Here is a 10,716-nt window from a genome sequence, read left to right as displayed (position 1 = left end):
AATTACCCTACTATGGAACTGCATGTTAAACATTTGTGAGCCAGAAAAAAAAATATATATATATATTATATAATTAAATTTCAAATGATCAACGGCCTCACAGTAGTCACTATCTTTGTACCTGTAAAAGATTTAAACATAATTAGCTTCTAATTGCACCTATTTGAAATAAAAGATAATTGTGTGTATTTATATCACTAATAGCAAGAAAATTATTTGGTATTCTCAAAGTAATAACATAGTATTCCGTCCTCTCATATGATTGGTCAATCCTCAAATTAAATTCATGATGGGATTGATCATTAATGTGAGATGAGATAATATTGTATTAACTAGCTAGGTTATATTGCATTCAAACTTATGTCAAGTTTAGGCATCTTAAAGGTCTAATTTAATAACAAGTTATTTTTACTCATCAGTCAATTTCCTCGCTTCTGCTAGCCTTTATAGGTATTAATGCGGTTCAATCTATTGGGAAAAAATTATGTTGATATGCTACCTAGGTTTGGTTGTAACTGATGAGCTACCAATAGACAAGTAATTATTAATGTTTCTTTTTCTAAATTTTGAAAGTACAAATAGTATTATGTATTCTCACATTACATAATCTCACTAATTAATTTCTCGAAATACAAGATCAGTTCTAAAGTAATATTCTTTAGGCTTCACTGCCGAACTCACGGTCCTTATTGCTCTTGTTCTATTAGTCGCTCCAACGTATTGCAGTAATCCTCCCTGTGCCCATTCTTCTTCCTGTGGCAATATCCCCAACATAAGCTTTCCGTTTTGATTGAACAGCGACCCACAACACTGCGGGGACTCAAGGTATGTACTGTCGTGTGAGAACAATCATTCGGTGTTGTACTTATTTGGAGGAAAATACTACATACAGGAAATCAGTTACAACAACTACTCAATCGGGATTGTGGACTCGAGCATACACAATACTACAAAAAAAAGGGTCTTTAGCCGTGTTTAAAAAACGCAGCTATAGACCCCAAAAACGTGGCTATAAGATAGAGCTGCGTTTACAAACACAGCCTAAACACCGTAGCAACAGGCCTATGGCCGCGTTTTTCAAAAACGCGGCTAAAGGTCAGACCTGAAGCTGCGTTTTTAACCCGGTAGGATATACTAGGGCCTATAGTTGCGTTTTTAAAAAACGCGGCTATAGCCCGCTTTGAGCTGCGTTTAAAACGCGGCTATAGGTTTTCCTAAAAAAAAAAAATTCTAGGTTTTTTTTTTCCCCCCAGAAAATTCAAAATTAATCACAAATCCAAAAAATTCAAAATAAATACAAACCAGAAAATTCAAAATCAAAAACACCATACTCACAATACAAACACACCCAAAAAATTCAAAATCAAGCACAAACCCAGAAAATTCAAAATCAAAAACAACATATTCACAATACAAACAAACCCAAAAAATTTAAATTCAAACACAAACCCAAAAATTCAAAATCAAACACAACGTGCTCCAAAATATAAGAACACAAACCCATTTAAACGTAATCACAATATCAACAACACAATAGCACAAATTCAAGCACATATCCACAATAGCATCTCCTCCATTTTCTTACTAACTAAACATAAAATAACCAAAAAAAAAAACTAGATCTATTGACAAATTAGTGTGCTTGAGATGAAGAAAAAAAATGAAAGAAAGAAAAAATACAGCAGCAAATCCAAACAAACAAAGGAAAAAAAAAAAGTCACCCAGTGAAGAAGGAAGAAAGAAAAATGAAAAAAAAAAAAAGTATCTGTGGTCTCAAAACTCTTTATATAGAGGGTTTTTTTTTTTTTTTTTTTTTGGGTACTCTTCTCAATATCCTACCATATATACTCTTTATATCAACGGTTAAAATCCAGGCTCTGGCTATTTGCCAATGTTACTATTGTGAAGGGGTCAAATGAAGGCTGCCTGACCCCCAAAGCATTTTTAACATTGAACTCATCTTGTAAAAAGACTTTTTTTTGGGTTGAGAATCATCTCGTAAAAAGACTAGACCCAATAAACATGCAGATTATAAAAAAATCATTTTCCAAAACAACATTTACACATTATTATTTTACAATATATATTATTAAAATAATTATGCATAAAAATAAGTTTGTTATCTTTATGTACAGCTGTGCTCCTCTCTCACTCCCTTTATAATCTTTGTCTAAATCTGAGGCAGTTGTAACCATTGGAAAAACTCCTCTCTCTCATAAAGCCATAATGGTAAGAGGATTAGGCTTCACTGCCGGACTCACGGTCCTTATTGCTCTTGTTCTATTAGTCCCTCCAACTTATTGCAGTAATCCTCCCTGTGCTCATTCTTCTTCCTGTAGCAATATCCCCTGATGATGCCGAGAAATTCACCAGTGAGTCACACGATACCTACGTGCTTGAGCACGAACCTACACAATACAAAGAAAGAAACCTAACAGAGAGCATCGGTGTGGTGTCGACTAAATACCTTCCGAAGATTAAAGCAGAAATATTCTCACAACTCTAGAGTGCTAGAGAAGGTAAATTATGTGTACCTTGATTTATGAGGGCATTGAGGCTTTTATAGTAGTAGGGGGTTGATGTCTTACCCTTAGTGCGGAAGTCTTTTCCTTATAGGAAACATCCTGTAGAATCCCAAAACGTGATGTACAAGGTTTTTCCTTGCAGAGATGATCTTCATTAATGTGGTATCTTTCGGAATCCTTTTTGTGCTAGAATTCCATTTGTCTTCGGACTCTATGAAGTGTGTCGCAAGTATTCCATATCAAGGGCCTTCCTGCCTACCTCATGGGCATTGGACCTGTTAATATTTCATATTGGATCTGTTTACAATAGATTTGGTAGATAATGGGCCCGTCCTCTATCGGCCTACAGTTGATGACCGTCAGGCCCGTTTCTAACCCAAATTTTACCTCTTCAGTTGCCCCCTCACCCCATGGGTCCGTCGTAATTTAGTGGAGGGAAGCATGGGGTGACGGTCTACGTTAAAGGGGGCGACGGTTGAGAGGCTTGTGGGTCAACGGTTTCAAGTCGTTAAGGTTGACGGTTTCAAGGCATACATCGTCAACCACTCGTGCCGCTGACAAGATCTGGAAAGCATTAATGGTGCATTACACGTGTCACTCTTATATTGGCCATTGTCTGGGATCGAAGCGTCGCTTCGTCTTCCGTGCACCTCTCCTATAAATATCCCCTCCATTTCCTCTTATTCTTCTTCATTTTGCCAAATAAATTGTCAGAGCGGTCCCCGTCATACTTGTCAGAGACTAATCCGTCTAGTAGAGAAGCCCGTCATCAAACGAACTCACATCGTTCTCTTACAGACTTTGGTAAGTATCCTTCTTTGACAATTTTTTTCTATTTTAAATACTTTGTTTTCCTAGTCTTTAAACTCCGTCATCTATTCTAGATCCGTCAGTCTTAGGTTTTGTCGTAATATGTAGGCAATGTCTAGTGCGTCAAGTAATCAGTTTGTCGTCCGTGACGGGGCGAGCTACGAGGAAGTATACCCGTCGGGTCATAAAGACCAAGAGAGTCAAAGCGAAGAGAGGAGTATGTCTGCCTCCTCCCCGTCCTCAACATATAAGGATTTGGAGATGGCCAACCCAATGGGTTTTGACGACGGTGAGGAACAACAAATTAAGTCCGTTGTAGGTGCCGATGGACTTAGGAAGTTCATCATGCTACAAGAGTGGATGGTGAATGATTTTATATCTACCATCAAGGAGACACATTTCAAAACACTTAGAGCAATTTACCAAATCCCATATAACATCCCCATCTGTCTACCCTACAAATCAGAGAAATGCTACTATGAAATGTTAGAAGGCGTTGGGGTATACGAGCAAATGTTGAAAGCTGGACTTCGGTTTCCACTAAACTCCCTTCACCGTGAACTTCTCAAATATCTGGGTTTGTCCGTCAACCAAATATCCCCCAACGCCTGGAGGGTCTTTATAGCAATGGAGATCCTGTATGGTGCCTGGTCAAACGGATCTAGGAGGTTGACGGTGCGGGAGTTTCTTCACTGCTACCGTCCAGATGAGGTTGACAAATCAAAAGGAATTTATAGTTTTGTCCCTAGGAGTCCGTTGTTGAAAGTCATATATGAAACCCCAGACTCCAACAGGGACTGGAAAAGTCATTATTTTTTCTTAGAGGGTGACGAATGGATGTGTCGCTAGGGGAATACGGAGCACATGCCTGTCGACACAACCTGTGGCATACTACATTCGTCTGGTATGCTCCCGTCCTAATATGTGAACTTTACGTAACCATCTAATTGGCCATATTTAATAATTTTTTACCATCCTCTTCTTTGCAGTTAGACAGCGTCCACAAGTTAATCTTAAGGAGTTCAGCTTTCTTGAAGAAATTTTTAAAAAGACCAAGTCGGAGGAGAGGACTTGGGCCAAATTGGTTAGTCTTGACACAATCTACTGGCACTGCGACGGACCCGTCCCAACACCTGAGGCGATTAAATACGAAAAAAGAACCCGTCAACGTAAGTCCGTCGATCCAATTTTTCTTAAACAGTTTGATTTTAAGAAATTAGCTTCATCCGTCAGTATTTATAGAAATGGACGACGCTAAGAGGAGGGCACTAATAAAGGCAAATGCTGCCAAGAATAGGGGAGCCGGTACTGTTGACCCGAAGGAGATGGGCACAAGTAACCCATCTACGAAAAGAAAGTATCCGTCCAAGGGTGACCGTCTTTCAAAGAAACCCAAGGTCCCTTTGGAGCCCGTCATAGGGCTCATGGCTGAGGGTACGAAGGCTGTCACTGTAGTGAAACATGGGGCTGGTAAAGGGCTCATGAAGGGTCCGTCCACCAACCTGAAGAAGCCACCAGCCCTTCTTCGAGATGATCCTAAATACGCCCTAGAGAAACTCTCGTCCATCATTACCTCCGAGGACTACAAGGACTTGGGCAACCATTCGACGGAGGCAATGGGTGAGAAGGGTTTGTTTAGTATTGCACAGGTAATATTGAGTCTGTTCACTTTTCATCCGTCCACATTCTCTTTGCTCAGAACTAACTCTTTTCCTTTTAGGCCATGGTCATGATGAAGGGATTAATGGGACGGTGCCTAAATCATGAAACTACCTTGGACCGTGTACGGGAGAAAGCAAAGTTGATGGAGGATGAACTCGTCAAGCTGAGGGCCTAGAAGGTGATCCAAGAGAAGAAGCTCAAGATGGCTGAGGAAGCACGGGACCAGTACCTCCAGGCGACGGAGCAGTTGAAGCAGGTTGTTGAAAATAAAGAAAGAGAACTCCGTCAGGCCAAGGAAGTTGCTGTGCTAGAGTACCGTGATTCTGATGCCCTCCTATCTGAATTAGGATTTTCGTATGGTGACGACTTTGACGAGGCCATCCGTCAAGTGAAGGCCTTGCATCCTGAGTTGGATTTATCGTCCGTCAACCTTAAAGATCCGGAGGAGACCTCCGTCCTGCCAGCTCACTCCGAGAACACGGATGTGCTTTTTGGCGAGAACCTCCCCGTCAATGATGCCCCCGGCGACCAAACCGTTGTTAATAGTCAAAGTGAACCTAAAGATGGCCAAGTCTGTCATAATGAAGAGAAAAATGAAGCCCCTGCTCCAGACGTGTAGTTTTATTTTATTTTTTATTTCATTTTGAAATATTTGGAGAACAATTTTCATCCGTTGTGGATGACATGTAAACACTTAACCTTTGGTTTTCCTCTAATTATTTTTAATTATATGTTGTGTTGATTTAATCCGTCTGCTATTTCGCCTGTTTTTAGTAGTTTGTATTCGTTCATACATTGAGCTTGGTAAGAATTTTTACTGTTGGGATGATCCGTCTACTTTTATGATCACAATTCTTTGGTCGATCCGTTCATTTTGTGAACTAACAGGGTTTCATTGTTGCATCATGATCCGTCCATTTTGTTTACATAACTTTTGGCTGTTCATGTTGTGGACTTTGTTAAAAATCCTCCCCTTAGGGTGATCCGTCCACTTTGGGGACGTGACCTTATGTCCGTCCACGTTGTGGTCAATTCTCATCACTTTGGGATGATCCGTCCACTTTGTGGGCCTGGCTTTACGTTCGTCCACGTTGATTTCGTGAAAATCATCATTCTTTTGGTTTGATCCGTCCACTTTGTGGACTTAAATTTGTATCCGTCCACTTTGTGGACATAAAATTGTAATTCGCTTGGGATTATCCGTCCACTTTGTGGACTTCGTGGAAATTATCATCCCTTTGGGTTTATCCGTCCACTTTGTGGACTTCATGAAAATTATCATCCTCTTGGGGTGATCTGTCCACTTTGTGGACTTCGTGAAAATTATCATCCCTTTGGGATTATCCGTCCACTTTGTGGACTTTGTAAAAATTATCATCCTTTTGGGATGATCCGTCCACTTTGTGGACTTAAATTCGTATCCGTCCACTTTGTGGGCTAAGAATCGGTAGAAAAACATAGTCGTGTCTGAATATTCATCTTATTAATTAAAAGAAAACCATGAATTTGTAGAAAGGTGCCTGCCCCCTTGGGCTAAAAAAGGCACATGTAGAAAAATTTGTTCGAAGTAAAAAACTAGTAATAGTAAAACTAAGTTAAACTAAGAAATCAGGGGATATCATCGTCTACTGGAAGTACTTCCGTAGGTGCTCCATGTTCCACGGGTGCTGCAGCTTACGTCCGTCTAGAGTTTCGAGGTGGTAGGTCTCTTTCCTCTGCCACGATACGATCCTGTAGGGTCCCTCCCAATTGGGGCCGAGCTTTCCTTGCGAAGGATCTCTGGCAGTGCCCATGACCTTCCATAGTACAAAATCCCCAATCTGAAAGTCTCTATGCTTGACTTTGGAGTTGTAGTATTTTGCCATGAGATTCTGGTATCGTGCCAACCTCTGCTCTGCTGCTGCCCGAACCTCATCCACCAGTTCTAGCTGAAGGCGCAAGGATTCTTCGTTCTTATCCTCGTCGTAGTTCTCCATCCATTAGCTTGTGAGTCCTACCTCTGTTGGGATGACAGCATCGCTTCCGTATGCCAGCCGAAACGGTGATTCTCCAGTAGGTGTTCTTGATGTAGTACGATATGCCCATAAGACGCTTGGTAATTCCTCAGGCCAGATGCCCTTTGCCCCCTCAAGGCGAGTCTTGATGATCTTTAGCAAGGACCGGTTTGTGACTTCGACTTGCCCATTGGACTGTGGGCGTGCCGGCGACGAGTAGTGATTCTTGATGCCTAGCTCCGAGCAGAATTCTCTGAATGCGCTATTGTCGAATTGCTTTCCGTTGTCGGAGACGAAGACCCTGGGTATCCCGTACCTACAGATGATATTCCTCCATACGAAACTTCGGATGTTCTTCTCCGTGGTAGTGGCTAGGGCCTCTGCTTCCACCCATTTAGTGAAATAGTCAATACCAACTACCAAAAATTTTAGCTGCCTTACTGCCGTCGGGAAGGGGCCCATGATGTCTAGGCCCCATTGGGCGAATGGCCAAGGGGTCGTTATGGGTGTGAGCTCCTCGGACAGTTGCCTGATTAGATTACTGAACCTCTGACATTTGTCGCAGGTCTTGACATAAGCTTGGGCGTCTTTCAACATAGTAGGCCAATAGTAACCAGCTCGGATCAACTTGTGAGCTAATGATCGTGCCCCCGAGTGGTTTCCACAGATACCCTCGTGAACCTCTCTCATCACGTAGTCTGCTTCCTCCCTGCTCAAACACCTCAGGTACGGTCGAGAAAATCCTCTTTTGTATAAGACATCTCTGATTAGCACAAATCGTGAAGCTTGTACTTTTAATTTTCTAGCGGCGTCTTTCCCGTCTGGTAGAGTTCCCGATCTTAGGTACGCTATTAATGGCGTAGTCCAATTGTTCTCGGAACTGACTTCCTGTACGTTTGTTCTGTCATCAATAAGCAAGGAGAGTTGTACAAACGACAATACCTGTTCAGGAACAAGCATAAGTTCTGCCGAGGCTGCTTTTGCAAGACGGTCGGCACATTCGTTCTCCTCCCTTGGGATTTGGACAAATCTTACTTCGAGGTTGCCGATCCGATTCTTCACTTCTTCCAGTTACTTCTTCATCCTCTCACTCTTGCACTTGTAGTTGCTGTCGATCTGACATATTACAACCTAGGAGTCGCAGTGTACGACTACGTTTTTAGCACCTACTGCTCTTACGAGGTCTAGTCCCGCCACCAGCGCTTTATATTCAGCCTCGTTGTTGGTTGTGGGGAAGTTGAGTCGGATCATGCACTCGATTTTATCCCCTTCCGGGGTTTGGATGACAACACTAGCTCTTCCTGCCTTTTTGTTTGACGATCCATCCTTGTGGATGCTCCACTACGCGGCTACTTCGGCCCCCTTACCTTCCGATTGCGCGAATTTGACAATGAAATCGGCCATAGCTTGCCCTTTAATTGCAGTTCGTGGGCGATATTGTATGTCAAATTCACTCATCTCAATTGCCCATAAAGCCATCTGTTCGGCTGCCTTGGGGCTACCTAAGGCTCTTCTCAGGGGTTGGTTCGTCAGGACTATGATGGTATGGGCTTGGAAATACGGCTTTAGCTTTCTTGCCGCAGTTACCAATGCGAAGGCCAACTTCTCTATTTGTGGATACATCTCTTCTGCTCCTCGGAACACCCGACTTACAAAATAGACGGGTCTTTGAGATCCGTCTTCCTCTCTTACCAATGCCGTGCTGACCGCCGCTTGTGAAACAGATAAGTAGAGGTAGAGTTCTTCTCCTGGTCTGGAGGGGCTAAGCAATGGTGGGATGTGAGGTATTTCTTCACCTCTTCAAAGGCCTTCTGGCATTCTTCCGTCCACTCGAACTATTTTCTCAGTGTTCTGAAGAAGGGTAGACATCTGTCTGTCGCTTTCGAGATGAACCTGTTCAGGGCGGCAATTTTGCCGTTCAGTCTTTGCACGTCCTTGATCGTCTTCGGAGGTTCCAACTCCATGATGGCCTGAACCTTTTCTGGATTAACTTCTATTCCTCTGTGGGATACCATGAATCCCAAGAACTTCCCCGCCGTCACACCAAACGCGCACTTGTTTGGATTAAGCTTCATATTATACGAGCGGAGAGTGTCGAAAGTCTCCTGGAGGTCCTTCAGGTGATCATCTTCGAGTAGGCTCTTTACAAGCATGTCATCGACATAAACTTGCACATTCCTGCCGATCTGGTGCGCGAATATTTTGTTCATCAGTCTCTAGTATGTCGCGCCTGCGTTCTTGAGTCCAAACGGCATCACCTTGTAGCAAAAGAGCCCTTGACTAGTGACAAAAGAGGTTCTCTCCTGATCAGCTTCATCCATCTTAATTTGATTATAGCCTGAGAAGGCATCCATGAAGCTCAAGAGCTTGTGTCTTGCCGTCGAGTCTACCAAGGTATCTATCCGGGGTAGTGGGTAACTGTCCTTTGGGCATGCTTTGTTGAGGTCCGTGAAATCGATGCACATTTGCCACTTCCCGTTAGCTTTTTTAACCATTACTACGTTTGCTAACCAGTCAGGATAGTAGACTTCTCGAATGAAGTTTGCTTCTAGCAGCTTCTTCACCTCTTCTGCTATTGCTTTGTCTCGCTCCTGGGCGAACACTCACTTTTTCTATCGGACTGGCGAGAATGATGGGTTTACGTTCAACCTGTGAACTATGACTGAGCTTTCGATTCCGGGCATGTCTTCGTGGCTCCAGGCGAATACATCTTGATTCATTCTGAGGAATGATATGAGGGCTTGACGGATTGGCTGGCTAGCCAGCGTCCCCATTCTAGTAGTCCGTTTAGGTTTTGACTCATCAAGGGTTATCTCTTCTAGTTCTTCCACTGGCTCTGCTGTCGTCCGTGTCTCCTCTATGCACATGGTTTGCTGTTGGTCTTCCATCTCCAGCATGGCAATGTAGCATTCACGGGGGCCACCTGGTTCCCTCGTAACTCATCGATCCCGTACTCTATAGGGAATTTGATCATCGGGTGGTAAGTTGATGTTGCCACCTTCCATGCATTGAGGGTAGGTCGTCCGATGATAGCGTTGTATGTGGATGAGCAGTCGACCACGAGAAACGTCACATCCTGTGTGATCTGTCGGGGATAATCTCCTACCATCACCGAAAGTGTGACCGCGCCCAATGGAAACACTCTTGTTCCTCCAAAGCTAACCAACGGAGCGTTTGTTGGTATCAGTCGTTCCCCATCAACTTTCATTTGTTGGAACACGGGATAATAGAAAATGTCTGCTGAGCTGCCGTTATCCACCAACACTCTGTGCATGTTATACTCTACCACTCGTAGGGTGACAACCAACACGTCGTTATGCGGATGGTGAAGATGTCGTGCATCTTCCTCTGAGAATCCAACGATTTAGCTATCTCTCCGCGCTATCGTTAGTGCTGAGCCTGTCAGCTGGACGTTCTGAACCATTTGGAGGTGAGTCTTTTGGGCCTTCTTGGACGACCCGGTTGTTAATGTTCCCCTTATAATCATCCTTATGTCTCTGATTGAGGGTCTAGGATGCTTATTATCCCTTCGAGGCTGCTACTCTTGGGGTGGCGGATCCATCCCTTCTTTTCTGACGAATTTTTATAGTTTCCCTTGTCTGATAAGGGTCTTTATTGTTGCTTTAAGTCATAGCAATCTGCTGTGTCGTGATTGTGATCGCGGTGGAAACGGCAATATTTGTCTTTTGATCTTTTGCTGGGATCTCCTTTCAGTTTCCCAGGAA

The sequence above is a fragment of the Quercus suber genome, unplaced genomic scaffold (assembly GCF_002906115.3).
Source record: "Quercus suber isolate HL8 unplaced genomic scaffold, Cork oak 2.0 scaffold_123A, whole genome shotgun sequence".
Taxonomy (NCBI): Eukaryota; Viridiplantae; Streptophyta; class Magnoliopsida; order Fagales; family Fagaceae; genus Quercus; species Quercus suber.
Note: the sequence above shows the minus strand (reverse complement) of the source record.